Raw genomic sequence first — 14,422 nt, 5'->3', positions numbered from 1 at the left:
CAGAGATTTTCTTGGCAGTCACCATGCCCCCCTCCCCCCAACGATTCTCCCAGCAGTCATGCCTCCGCTCCCCCGCCAGCGATTCTCCCAGCAGTCAGAATGTCTCCCATCCCCCCCCCCAGCGATTCTCCCAGCAGTCAGAATGTCTCCCATCCCCCCCCCAGCGATTCTCCCAGCAGTCAGAATGTCTCCGATCCCCCCCCAGCGATTCTCCCAGCAGTCAGAATGTCTCCGATCCCCCCCAGCGATTCTCCCAGCAGTCAGAATGTCTCCCATCCCCCCCCCAGCGATTCTCCCAGCAGTAAGAATGTCTCCCCCCCTCCCAGCAGTAAGAATGTCTCCCCCCCCAGCGATTCTCACACAACGGCTATTTTATTCAGCCTAGAAGGGGGAAGCAGCGGCCTACAAAACCTCAGTGGTCGCTGCTGCCGTCATCTAGATATATAAAAACGAAGTATGTATGTCTGTCTTCGCAGCAACGCGCGACGGGTACGCTAGTACAATATATAATATAAACTAGCTGATATACCCGGCTTCGCCCGAGTTAATTTGGTACTGGTGTTTATCTGGTGTTCACACGGAAAATCTTATGAAGTCGTGGTTACTTTAGAGATACCGGAAAAACATATGTTCACCATTTTGCATAGTACTCTGCGTTACCCAGGAAACACCACGTGGAGGAAACCATGCGACGCTTCCTTTATATAAAATGACATCAGGAAGTGAGAGAATTAGATTACATACGTAAAATTTGGACGCTAATTCTTTTGCACTTAGAATTGAATAATCTTTATTCACAGACGTGACTTAGTTAAAATAATAAATTTTATTACGTTTATTTAAAAAAACACAATTGGGCACAACAAAGACACAACACAAATTCCAAGTTATGAAGAATACGTCGACCCACCATTAATAAATGGAAATGGATAAGTGGGTTCAACGGTACAGCTTGGAATTGATTCTGATACTCCGTGTATATTAACACGTTTGTGTTGCTCTTCAGTCAGGAGTGCAACTACAAGGGGACCGTTCATGGGAATTGCATAGACCAACCCATGATTGAATGTTTGTAGTTCTGAATGGTATTCCCGACGGTATCACTGTCAGAAGCAGTGATTCCTTTAGCGACAGTTGTTCTATTTATCAAAATTTAGAACAGAGATTCTCAGGTTATAGAGGGGTGATGCTCAACCTGAAGAAATAGATATCTCTGTCAATACTTCCTGCTCGTGAGCTGGAGAAATGTAATACAGCTCCAGGAGGTAGTTGGTCAGAGATTTGTATTCTGTTTTAATCAGTACTCCTACTCTCTACGCGTTTCACCACTATGTGTACGTGGATCTTTAGGAGACTTAGTACTTTGAAAATTGTGATGGTAAATAACTGGAGTATCACTACGATATAAAATTCCCAATTGGGATGTGAGCTCTTAGCATTCAATTTGAGCTAGCAGGGTGTGCCCTCGATATGGATATGAATACAGACTATAGGTTCGAGGTAGATTGTTTCAGATGTTAAACCCTTATTCTCTATCAATCTCAGTCTTTGTGGTTCTATACCAGATGATATAGTCAAGTGGACTTGCTTTGTAAAGATAAAGAGCACACTAGGCACATAGTTTCTGGGTCTAGGATTTGGTCTGGAAGTAGTGAGGCTATACCTCAATCTCAGATCTAGGTTAGTATAATTGGATGAAGGAGGTCAAGGTAAATCCCCTAATCACCACGGGATTTTTTCCTCCCCCAAACGCTCTTGCGTGCAGACGCAGAAGACGAACTAGCGTAGCAAGAAAGGAGTCTATCCTCCTAATACTCCAAAAGGAGATATTTTCTTCCCCATTTACTCCAGATTCTAGGTGTAGCTAAAGTTATTGTGCCCACAGTCCCTACAAGAAGATAGAGAGCTCAAGAGGTCAGAGCATGACAGAGGATAGTTCCCATCGCCTTGATGGTAGGCTAGGGAGTGAGAGCCGCCAGAAAAAGTGGTGCTTATGTAGCAGCCAACCACGCCTCTTAGTAGGTTAGCCCATCATAGTTAGCCAATCACATTGTTCCAGGAAGTAAATAGAGACCATGTGAAAGTAGTCCTGTGTCAATATCGGCTATTCAAAGACAAAAAAAGGCCGGATGATGTCATCCCTGCATTCAGCAAGGTGTGCACAACATATACCTACCTGATCGATGTATGTAGGTATGGATCGGGTATTACAACCCGCGTACTGCCGAGGGGGCGCGTCAGAGAGGCATTTCCACTCGACTGACGTCACGACGTTCTGCGTCTGACGTCATGACGTTCCAAGTCTCGGGAAAGCCCTAAGGGATAATGTTTAGTTGCGCCGACGTCACGACGCTGTACGTCTGGCATCAACACGTTTCTTGTCTCTGGGATGCCCTATTAGAAGGCGTACGTCCTAAGGTATCTCGCCATAATGACGTGTAGAGGGGCGGTGGTATTTGATATGGGGGGGTGTCTTGGATCAGCGACCCTCCGCCCTGGAGCCAATAAGACGAGATAGGGGGGTGATTAGGCAAATCCAAGGATGTGCAGTAAACCATCAATGATAGTAGAAGGCGTGGTGCGGTCATCATCTCTGAGAGATAAAAGCGCTGTTCCCATATAGAATATGTATAGAACCAGCCTATTACTTATTATGGTGAAAAATCTAAGAGACTCTCAAAAGTGTATTTTGGGTCATTTGTTGTGAATAATAAAATTCTCAAACGGAACTCAGGTTGTTGGCCATACTTATATCACATTAGTTTGTGGGGGCAAGCTCAAATAATTTGATAAGTTATGTAAAGTGGTCAGAACCGGCTAATGATGTAAGTATGCCTATATAGTGCTCGATCCCCAAGTCCTGATATCATAGAAACTGATGGCCAAAGAAAGGTAAGTACATGTGTGTGTGCTAGGTGATCCTAGCAGTTAGGAGTCAATGAGTAGAGGCAATAGACTTAACCACTAATATTCCCTATAAAAAGCAATTGAATAACAGTTCATTTAGTCCTGACGGTTGGAGGGTCTCGCAGCGATATATCCAGCCTGCCTCTCTTTGAAGAAGCAGGGAATCAATGTCTCCTCTTCTTCCATCAGGTCTTACAATTTCCATACCCTGGAATTTCAGACAATTTGGGTCGCCCCCATTCTGTTGCCAAACATGGGTGGCTACCGAAGTGACTTCATTCCTTCCGATGTTGCCAATGTGTGCGAGAATTCTGCGGCGGAATTGTTGACGAGTCTTCCCTATATATTGTTTTTGACATTCGCAGGTGATGAGGTAAATCACGTTCATGGATGTACAGTTTATGAAGTCTCGTATTGAGTATTCTCTCCCTGTTTTTGTTGATTTGAAAGCATCCCCTTTTTGGATAAACTTGCATGCCAAGCAATTGGAGCATGTAAAGGTCCCCCTCGGGACAGACCGGGATAACCAGTCACCCTGCGGTTTTGTAGGTTGAGAAAACTTTTCACTAAGTGGTCCCTGATATTCTGGCCGCGTCGGTAGGTTACTTTTGGATAAGGTGGAATGAAGGTTTGTATGTCTTGGTCATTCTGAAGAATGTCCCAATATGATCTCAGTATTTCGAGGACTTTTTTCTGCCCTGTGTCAAATGTACTGACGATGCGCATTTCTGTTGTGTTGTCACGTTTTTTTGGAATTAACAGTTCCTTCCTTTTACAGGCACGTGCGTGTTCTTCTGCTTGATTGAGGATTTGAGCTGGATATCTTTTTTGGAACCTCTCTCTTAATTTCTGACATTCGGTGTTGAATGTTTCATCCTCTGAGCAGTTTCGTCTTATTCTCAGAAACTGCCCTTTAGGGATGCCTTTTCTAAGGGGATCCGGATGAAAGCTGTTCCAGGATAGTAGGCTGTTTGTTGCCGTTTTTTTCCGATAAAGACTAGAGGAGATCCTACCATCTGGTTGGACTTCGATGGATATGTCCAAAAAAGTCATGGACAATTTATTGATTTCGGCTGTGAATCGGAGATTTATATCATTAGTGTTCAACCAGATCACGAAATCTTGGAACTGAGATTTTGTCCCTGTCCACAGGATCAGTATGTCGTCAATATATCGGATCCAGGTCAGGATGTTTTTTGACCATTCTGTATTTTCAGTGGAGAACACGCATTTTTCTTCCCACCAGCCCAGGAGCAAATTTGCGTAAGTAGGGGCACATGACATCCCCATCGCGGTGCCCCTGAGCTGGTGGAAAAATTTTCTGTCAAACAGAAAATAATTATGTGATAGAATGAAATTCAGAAGTTGCAGTATGAATTCATTCTGTGCCTGATGATGAATTCCTCGTTGGGACAGGAAATGCGCTATAGCTCGTAGGCCTACTTCGTGAGGGATCGAGCTATAAAGAGCCTCGACATCTAGGCTCGCCAACCACGTGTCGGGACTTACCGAAATCCCTTCAAGTTGACGTAGGACGTCCATCGTGTCCTGTGCGAATGAGGGTAGTGCAGAGACAAATGGTCTCAATACACGATCCACATAAATGCTAGAGTTTTGGGTAAGGTTGTTGATAACGGACACAATTGGACGTCCTTTTAAAGGGCTGGTCCCTTTATGTATTTTGGGTAGGGTATAGAAAGTTGCTATTCTAGGGGTGGTTGGTGTCATAAATTTGAATTCAGATTCGCTGATACACTTCGATTCTTTTGCAGCACATAGAATTTTATTGAGTGCTGCTTGAAAGGTAGTTGTTGGGTCTTCTCTGAGTATGGCGTACGTGGTTCTGTCATTGAGGAGATCCATACACATTTGTATGTATTTATCTTTGTCAAGTAGAACCACATTTCCGCCTTTATCAGACAGTTTGATAACGATGTTTTTGTTATTTTCCAGAGTTCTTAGTGCTGATTTCTCCGATCGTGTCATGTTTGGAGCTTTCGTATATTCCAGTTTGATCTCATTGAGATCCCTTAACACGAGCTTCTCAAAAAGATCCAATTCTGGGCAATTGATAGCTGGTGGGTTGGATTTATTTTTGAGTTTACAATCAGCACATGCTGCGGGCCTTGTCATTTCCTCCTCTAGGCTCTGGAGGTCTATGATTGCCGGAATGTCAGAGATGGCTACCCCAAGATCATTTGATAATTTACGATCTTGAAGGGAAAAGTGCTTCCTCCAGCGTAATTTCCTCGCGAAGAGGGAGATGTCCTTTGCCCAGACGAACGGCTGGTAGCGGGTCGTCAGGACAAAGGACAGCCCCCTCTCCAGGACCGCAATCTCATGATTGGTGAGCGTATGTGTTGATAAATTGACAATTTGCATTTTGTCATCTGACATGACATGACACTCCCAATTGTCTGAGGTGGCTCGAGCATGTTTGATGTTGTCAGTAGTTCGTCGGTTGGTCCCGGCGTCCCCTCAAAAAATACTGCGAGATGGGGAAATCTTGGAGATGTTGTTGATTGGAACGTGCTCGCCCCGACCTCGTCCACGTGTTTTGCCACGTCCGCGATTAAAACGGGGGTGGTTAGGTATATATACAGTTTTTGTTCCTTCGCTATCAGATTGTTCCGTCTCTGATGAACTTGGTTCTGTTTCTGAATATCTGTTTACGCCAAAATAAGCTCGATTTTCCCGGAAATGAGCGAGATCTCGCATGAACAGGGAATGTTTCCTATCTTTTATATGTTGGGTATATTTGGCAATATTTTCCTGTAAGTTTTTTTCCAAGGAAGTATATTCTGGGTCTGCTAGGCGTGTTTTAGATTTTTCTATTAGCTCTTCCAGTTGCTTCTGGTCTTTTATAAGGGTGTTCTTTTCTTCCTCAAATCAGAAGCTTTATTAACCTGAGCGATGATTCTGTCGCTTCTACCTCCCACTTTTTGAGGAACTCAGGATTGCGACAACGAACCGGGGGTAGTACAGGACTCCTCAGGCCCCTTAGCACTATCTTGTGTTCTTCATATTTAGATAGCCCTTGTATTTCCCACCAACATCTTACATATTCCCTGTATACTTTGGTTAGTTCGAATTGAAATGTTAGTCGAATTTGAAGTATAACCCTCCTCAGAGAAAACAGTGTTTGCCTCAGATAACCACTCCGTAGTACAAATGTTCCGCGAGAGGAAACCTGCCATTAGTATTAGAGTAAATAAATTCACAGTGGGGGGCAGCACAAGTCAAACTAGAAATATTTAAAGCCCTATTCACAGACGTGACTTAGTTAAAATAATAAATTTTATTAAATTTATTTAAAAAAACACAATTGGGCACAACAAAGACACAACACAAATTCCAAGTTGTGAAGAATACGTCGACCCACCATTAATAAATGGAAATGGATAAGTGGGTTCAACGGTACAGCTTGGAATTGATTCTGATACTCCGTGTATATTAACACATGTTTATTTGTGTCGCTCTTCAGTCAGGAGTGCAACTACAAGGGGACCGTTCATGGGAATTGCATAGACAAACCCATGATTGAATGTTTGTAGTTCTGAATGGTATTCCCGACGGTATCACTGTCAGAAGCAGTGATTCCTTTAGCAACAGTTCTATTTATCAAAATTTAGAACAGAGATTCTCATTGAATTGAATAATTGAGTTGGGACCCATTAACTTTTCCTATTTATGACATAATCAATGCTTATGGCAAATTTCATGTTTCTATGACTTTGGGAAGTGAGAGATTTAGATTATGTACGTAAAATTTGGACGCTAATTCTTTTGCGCATAGAATTGAATAATTGAGTTGGAACCCATTAGCTTTTCCTATTTATGACAATCAATTCTTGTGCCAAAATTTCAGGTTTCTATGACATTGGGAAGTGAGAAAATTACATTCTGTACATAAAATTTGGACGCTAATTCTTTGGTGCTTAGTATTGAATAATTGAGTTGGGACCCATTAACTTTTCCTATTTATGACATATTCAATGCCCGTGCCAAATTTTAAGTTTCTATGACATTGGGAAGTGAGAGATTTAGATTATGTACGTTAAATTTCGATGCCAATTCTTTTGCGCTAGAATTAAATAATCAAGTTGGGACCCAATTACTTTTCCTATTTTGGAGATAATCTATGCTTGTGCCAAATTTCATATTTTTACTACATCGGGAAGTTGGAGAACTTTTGGTGAGTCAGTCAGTGAGTGCGTCAGTGAGGGCTTTCGTCTTTATATATATAAATTAAGACTAGGAGGCCTATTCTCTTCCTACCCTGTACATTTTAAGTGTTCTACATTGTGCGCTCTCAATTACAAAATCTTAGTGATCTTTATCTGGCTAACATCTTCGCGTTGGCTTGTAACCAACTCAGGCCTTCCCTGCACCCCAGGTGGGGTAATTAATGACAGAACAAAAATTATATGCTGAACAAACACCAAGTGGTATAACATGTTTTAATCTCCTTGCATTACCTGGTACATCCACGTAAAGGGTTGAACTTGATATAGAGTAAGATAGCAGGGAGAAGTGGCCTTTCTGAGGACTCTATACTCCATTGAGCATTTTGGCACTTAATTATAAATTATAATCCTAACGTAACGAGTAGCTCTCATTCGGATTGTCACCATTGGTATAGTCAAACCTATGTATGTTTGTTTTATGTTTGTATGTACATATTTGTATTGTGGTCTTCACTAGTGTCTAAATTTTAAATATTATTATTAACCCCTTAGTGACGGAGCTTTTTTGCATTTTTCCATTTTTGTTTTTTCCTACTCCCTTTTAAAAAATCGTAGCTCCTTTATTTATCCATCGACGTCGCTGTATGTGGGCTTGTTTTTTGCGGCATGAGTTGTATTTTTTCAATGGCACTATTTATTGTACCATATAATTTACTGAAAAACTTTTTAAAAATTCTTAGCGGAGAGAAATGGAAAAAAAACGACATTCCACCATCTTTCGGTGCGTCCTGTTTCTACAGCACACAAATTGCAACAAAAACGACCTGATATTTTTATTCTATGGGTCAGTACGATTGCTAGGATACCAAACTTGTATAGTATTTTTTTTTCTGTAGTACTTTTTTTTTTAAAGATATTTAATTTTTTTCAATTATTTTCTGCGGTCATTTTGTGCGCGCAATACGTTTTTTATTTTTTCGTCGATGTAGTTGAGCAAGGGCTCATTTTTAGCGGGATGTCCTGAAGTTTCCGATAGTATCAATTTGGAATACATACGACTTTTTGATCACTTTTTATTGCGCTTTTTCTGGGAGACAGGGTAACTAAAAAAGTGTATTTCTGGCGTTCTTTATTTTTTTTTTCAGACGACGTTCACCGTGCAGGAAAAATAATGCACTGCTTTGATAGTTCGGACTTTTACGGACGCGGTGATATCAAATACATATTTTTATTTTATGATTTTGATTTTTTAATAATGGATATGGCAAAAGGGGGGTGGATTTAAACTTTTATAACTTTTTTTTTTTTTTTAACAATTAAAAAAACTTTGATTATTTTTTTTACATTACTTTGAAGTCCCCCTGGGGGACTTTAACATGCGATGCTTTGATCGCTCCTGTAGTATGACGTAATGCTATAGCATTACGTCATACTGCTTTTTTACAGGCAGTCTATGAAGCCACCCTGTGTGGATGGCTTGATAGGCAGTCTGCTAAGGCAGCCCTGGGGCCATTCATTAGGCTGCCATGACACATTCGGGGGATTTAAACGCCGCTGTCAGAATTGACAGCGGCATTTAAAGGGTTAATAGCCGCGATCGGCCGAATGGCCGAGTGCGGCTATTGCCCGCGGGTGTCAGCTGTAATAAACAGCTGATGCCCGCGCTGTATGGAGGGAGGTAGCGCCGCTACCTCCCTCCATACACGTCCTGCAACAGCAGGACGTAGTTTCCCGATGGGGCGGTCGTTAAGGGGTTAAAGGTTATATTTTAGATTGAGTTGATACATTTAGTAAGGTTCTCTACAGTGACTTGTGTGTTCATCAATTGGAGCGGTTTTCACCAAAGTCTGACCCATATTTAAATTGACTACATCATATGACGGAGAATCCGCCCTATAAAGCTCCTATTGTGCGGCCATTCAAGTAAAGGAACTTGATGACTGCTCTGTATTCCACTGTCCATCAGACCTCGCACCACTTTAGCACCTAAAAAATAACGACCGTTGTCAGTTCAGAGCTGCAAATTGGCTCGTAACCTATAGAGACTTATATTATTACACAAGTGCAGTTTCAGCAACCTGCGATAAATAGAAGTGGTTCAGGGGAAATCTTATGAACGCAACTAATTTTTTAAAAATTAATTATAGATGTGTTAAAGTAAATAAAACTTGGATTTTCTAGGTTTTTCTACCTTTGTATTATTTCATTCTCATCTTTGTATTCTAACACTGAAGTGTACCTCATAACTTCTGCTGGCTGATAAACACCAATGATACGCAAAAATGTGTGCTCTGGCGATGTAAGTGTGCGACTCATCCCCAGCCTTTAGATACGCTTGGAACCACTTGCCCGTTTGATGAAACGCAAAATTGTGGGCTCAGGCAATGCAAATGTGCGTCACCATCCCCAACATTTATATAAGCCTTAATTAGTGGGAAATCACATGCCAAAGCATGGCATAATCACTCCCTTTACATTCACCAGCTTACAGACAAGGAGGCCATGTACACTATAAATTAAATATTTTGGTTCCATCTTTTGTGCTTTATACAGAATAGATCACCTTCAAAACACATTTCACATCCTTTACTTTAGTATGTATATTTACATAATAAAACAGCGTCCAATCTAAAACCTGTAATCGTGGACTTCATTATACCAGTGACTGAGTTAAGGCACATCTATGGGGGTTTAAGCTCAAAACTCTACCTAAATGTACATGCAAAGGATATTCCTCTGTTCCATTTTTACTAAACCAGTAGAGCGCTGGAACCTTTTTTCTTTTAACTCTGTTCCTATTGACCGCAGAAGGGAAGTATACAATGGTGCATCTGCCCTGTGGTGGCGCTGCAGGCAAATGGAACACTTGAGGAGCATTTTTCCAAAATGAATCAAATCCATTTTTAAAGATACTGTATGGACTCACAAATTTAATTTGATCTTCCAACACATTTTTTGTGACGGCCGTGCGATAACCTTGGGACTAAATTTCCTTTTTCTTTTTATGTGCATTTGCAAACGTACAGAAGATGTTGGCTGCAAAAATGCTTTACAGCATTTACTGATATTGTTCATAGGAGAACAATTTGGAAATCTGGACAGCAAAAAGTCTGGCATGTTAGAATTTGTAGCCTTCTGAATAGTTTATCAATTACGTTCTATGAAAGCAACTTTGGATGTGAAGACAAGGATTTTAGTATTGAAAGAAAATAAAAGATGTTTTTGCATCCAGACTGGGAGGTAAAATTGTTAAGATTAATTTTCCATTTTGAACACAAATGTGTAAAACCCCTTGACATGCCATCGTATAGTGGCAGGTATAAAACACACTATATAGAAAAACATGACTACCAAGAAAGAAACATCCCTACCTTGAATACCAAAATACAATAATGCTTACTATATAAAAAGGTTTAATTCTTCTAAATTGCAACAAAATGAAGCTAGCATGGACATATCTGTGACAGGTGACCCGATCCCCACTGTGGTGTCCTTAGTTTAGCAGTGGGGGGCCATTAGGTTGACATATCCTTACAAGCTATTGGCTTTTGACGCAGAGGTCATTAGGTGTGAAGAGTAAAGCAATAGTGCAGGCATATGCCTAGGATTCATGAAGTCTAAATATATGAAAGAAATCTAGATACTAACAAAGAAGTAGACTTTGATCTTATTACAAAAGACAAGTCCCTTCACAGTATCTTCAGGTCTCCTAGCCTCATCAAAAGAGTAGAGTCCTCCAAACATATCACACTGGACAAGACCAACAGACTGCTACGCATTACAGACATCACAGAGGGAGCACCCTCCGCCTGTAAACCCTTTATATGGCACAATCAACGTAGATCGCGGCACGCAGGGCGTTAACAGCGGGGGTCGCTGTTCTTATGTACCCTCACTGTTGCAGCAGGATGCCGGCTATTCGTAACAGCAGACTCCCGCTGCTAGGTGGCACGGCCTCACTTCTGATCCCACGCTATCCATATGACGTAAGGTTATGTCCTGTCACGTTAAGTACAACGCTGCCATTACGTAAACTTATGTCATATAGCGTTGAGGTGTTAATAACCCTTGGTCCTGAAAGGGTTAAAATATCAATAATTTCATCGTTACACTTATAACTTTCCCTTCTATTAGGTTCAGAAGTAGATGATGGAGATAAACTTAGGTTAAGGTATTCTTTTCACATAATTAGATATGATTGAAGAACCTTATCAGACCAGTCCTCCATCTGTTTACTTGTGCTTTCTCCTGCTCTTTCGTGATGGATGACTGTCTGGCAGGCTGTAGGATGCAGCTAAACACATTATGTCATTACATTTTGTGTATTCGGTTCAGGTCTTGTACCAGGATAGAAAAAAACACCCCTACATGTCTGAATACACATCTCATGATGTGACATTTGGCCCAACAGGTTTTATTTTGTCTGATCTGTAGCTGAGAAGACCTATGAGAAAAGGTGAAAAATAAGAACAAAACAGTTCTAGGGGACACTTTGCTCTGTTGATGGTCTAGATTCTAATAATGGTTTGTGTATTCTCCAGGTTGCACTGAAGAAGTAGACCACTGGATGATATCTTTTGATATGTCTTCTATTTCGAGCAGAAGTAAAGTTGGTAGAGCTAAGAGTTTGCTTCCCTTCTTTTGGAAAGAGACATATCACAGTCAAGATCTACCACTTCAAGGAAGGCCAAGAGAAGCTCTTCATTGAATCTTTCAAGGCTAACCCTACAGCCAAAAGGAATAAACCTTGGAAGGTTTAACAGGGAGAGCCAGAGCTAATGGTAGATTACGTTTCAGCAGAGGACCTTCTATCCAGCAAAGCTACACATTCTAAATCAGATTCCACAGCACAACGCAGAACCTCTCACCGAGCCAAATTTTCCATTAGACAGAGCAATGCTTGTTGTTTTTGCCAGGGAGAAGCTAATGAGACATTTTGGCTCTCCCAGCCTTATCCAGACTGTACAGTCCTCGAAGTGCATCATGGCCAAAAGAACAACCAAAGGAAGTGGGTTACGGAAGACATAGGAGGAACCACCACCTAAGATACCACTTGATAGTGAACAGCATGCAACTCAGAACCATGGTAGTGGGTAGACCTTTCTGTAGAAGAGTAGACATGTGGGTGAAGTTTGACAAGATTGAATGGAGCAACCAATTGTCTACCCAAAAAGTTACAATGCTTATAGGTGTGAGGGAGTATGTCCAATTCCACTCACCAAAAGCTCTCAGCCAACCAAGGATGCTTTTATAAAAAAATAGTTATAAAGTGAGTTAAACTACATATGTATCTAGTTAAAAGGGTTGTGCCAAGTTAGAAAGTTATCCCCTATCCTCAGAATAGCAAATAACTATATGATTAGTGAAGCTCTAACTGTAGGACTCTCACCAATCCCAAGAGAATGGGCCACAAGGGTCACCACACGAATGGACTAGCATCCAAGCATTCACACTACTACTCTATTCAGTGTAACGAAAGTACCAAAAATTGTGCTTAAAATGGACAATCTTTGGTTTTCCTGTTGAAATGAAAGGAGTGACAGCTCGCATACATGACCTCCACTCCATTCATGTGAGGACTTTCAGGAACCTTATTTCTCAGATTAATGACACCACTGAAGTATAAGTGAATTATGAAAACAGCCTAGAAAACGATGCACAGCAACCTCAACAGATAGAATAGCAATCAAGTCATACCAGCTCTCATAAGTGGACATGCCATAAATGTCAAAGGTAAAAGTCTTTTAAGAGACATAAGTAAATTATAACAGCAAAATACTTATAGCTGATCTGTCATAGCTTGTGTTACGTAGGCTCTGCTTACAGATGGGTTAGGAGACGTCATTGGAGGATTTATTGGGATTCCCACCACTTTTAACAGGCAAGAATAATGCAGCCCGTGAGGCCATCTTTGCTGTTAAGTTTGGTAAAAACCTCTTTAGACACTAAGGGACCCGTTATAAGTCAATAGGTGTTATGATAGATTTGTGATAGAAGACCTGCACATTGATAGATCATAAAATGCCACCAACCTCATTCTAATATATCGCTCGTGTTTTCAGAGTTTGGTCAAGTTGTATGATACTGAAAGTCGAGTGCCTTTCCCGCGTCCCCGTGAAGATGAGCGCACTTTCCATGCTCTTAAGTGAAGATGGAAAAATCACACTGAAGCACCACAGGAAATGGTTGTAGAGGACTGCGGATGTAGCTGAGGGATTCCTGACATTTAGTTGAATTTGCCCGTCTATGTAAATAATATAAGATATTTATATAAAGATATATAGTCAATAACTTATACTGCCGATATTATTTTGCTTATTACTTGTTTCTATATATTTTTAGCATGAGTTTATAGTTCTTGTACATAAAAGGCATTATACAGACACTAATAACATACAACAGACCCAAACTATTTCGGTCCATGTGTGATTTATACTTAGAGGGGCTTTTGAATTTTTCATTACCTATTTGGTAATTCTGAGTTGAGGGGTACAGAAGTCACAGCGACAGATGCATGCCCCTTTATTTCACTGGTGGGAACCATTAAAATATAACATTGAATTTTTATATAAAATCAGGAGACTCCTATAGAGATGAGCGAACGTACTCGTCCGAGCTTGATACTCGTTCGAGTATTAGGGTGTTCGAGATGCTCGTTACTCGTGACGAGTACCACGCGATGTTCGAGTTACTTTCACTTTCATCTCTGAGACGTTAGCGCGCTTTTCTGGCCAATAGAAAGACAGGGAAGGCATTACAACTTCCCCCTGCGACATTTAAGCCCTATACCACCCCCCTGCAGTGAGTGGCTGGCGAGATCAGGTGTCACCCGAGTAGATAAATTGGCCCCTCCCGCGGCTCGCCTCAGATGCGTTCTGACAGAGATCAGGGACAGTGCTGCTGGTGCCGGAGCTGCTATAGGGAGAGTGTTAGGGGTATTTTAGGCTTCAAGAACCCCAACGGTCCTTCTTAGGGCCACATCTAACCGTGTGCAGTAGTGTGGAGGCTGCTTTTTGCAGTGTTGCACTTTTTTTTTTTTTTGTATATCGGCCGTGCAGAGCATTGTGCCCTGCAGTAATTATACATACTCCAGGGCCAGTAGTGGTAGTGAGGCAGGGACAGAAGACATATTTATTGAATATAGGCAGTGGGCCTTTCCAAAAACATTTTGGAAAAAAAATATATTTGGGCTGCCTGTCACTGTCCTCAGTGTACTGGGTCTGTGCTGGGGGTAGTTGTCCTCCTAATTCATACGCAGCCAGCTAAGTGTTACAGCAGGCTTGCGCAAAATTATTTCCTGGCTCTGCTGTGCGTTCCGTAAGCGAAGT

The 14,422-nt window shown here is 41.4% G+C and overlaps 1 pseudogene; it reads left to right on the top strand.

The window, feature by feature from the left end:
* The first annotated feature begins 10,542 nt into the window (after positions 1 to 10,542).
* Positions 10,543 to 13,306, top strand: LOC136610210 (nodal homolog 2-A-like; annotated as a pseudogene).
* Positions 13,307 to 14,422: the final 1,116 nt, after the last annotated feature.

Source organism: Eleutherodactylus coqui, chromosome 2 (assembly GCF_035609145.1).
Source record: "Eleutherodactylus coqui strain aEleCoq1 chromosome 2, aEleCoq1.hap1, whole genome shotgun sequence".
Taxonomy (NCBI): domain Eukaryota; kingdom Metazoa; phylum Chordata; class Amphibia; order Anura; family Eleutherodactylidae; genus Eleutherodactylus; species Eleutherodactylus coqui.
The sequence above is the reverse complement of the archived record's forward strand: the minus strand, read 5'-3'. Positions and strand labels throughout refer to the sequence as shown.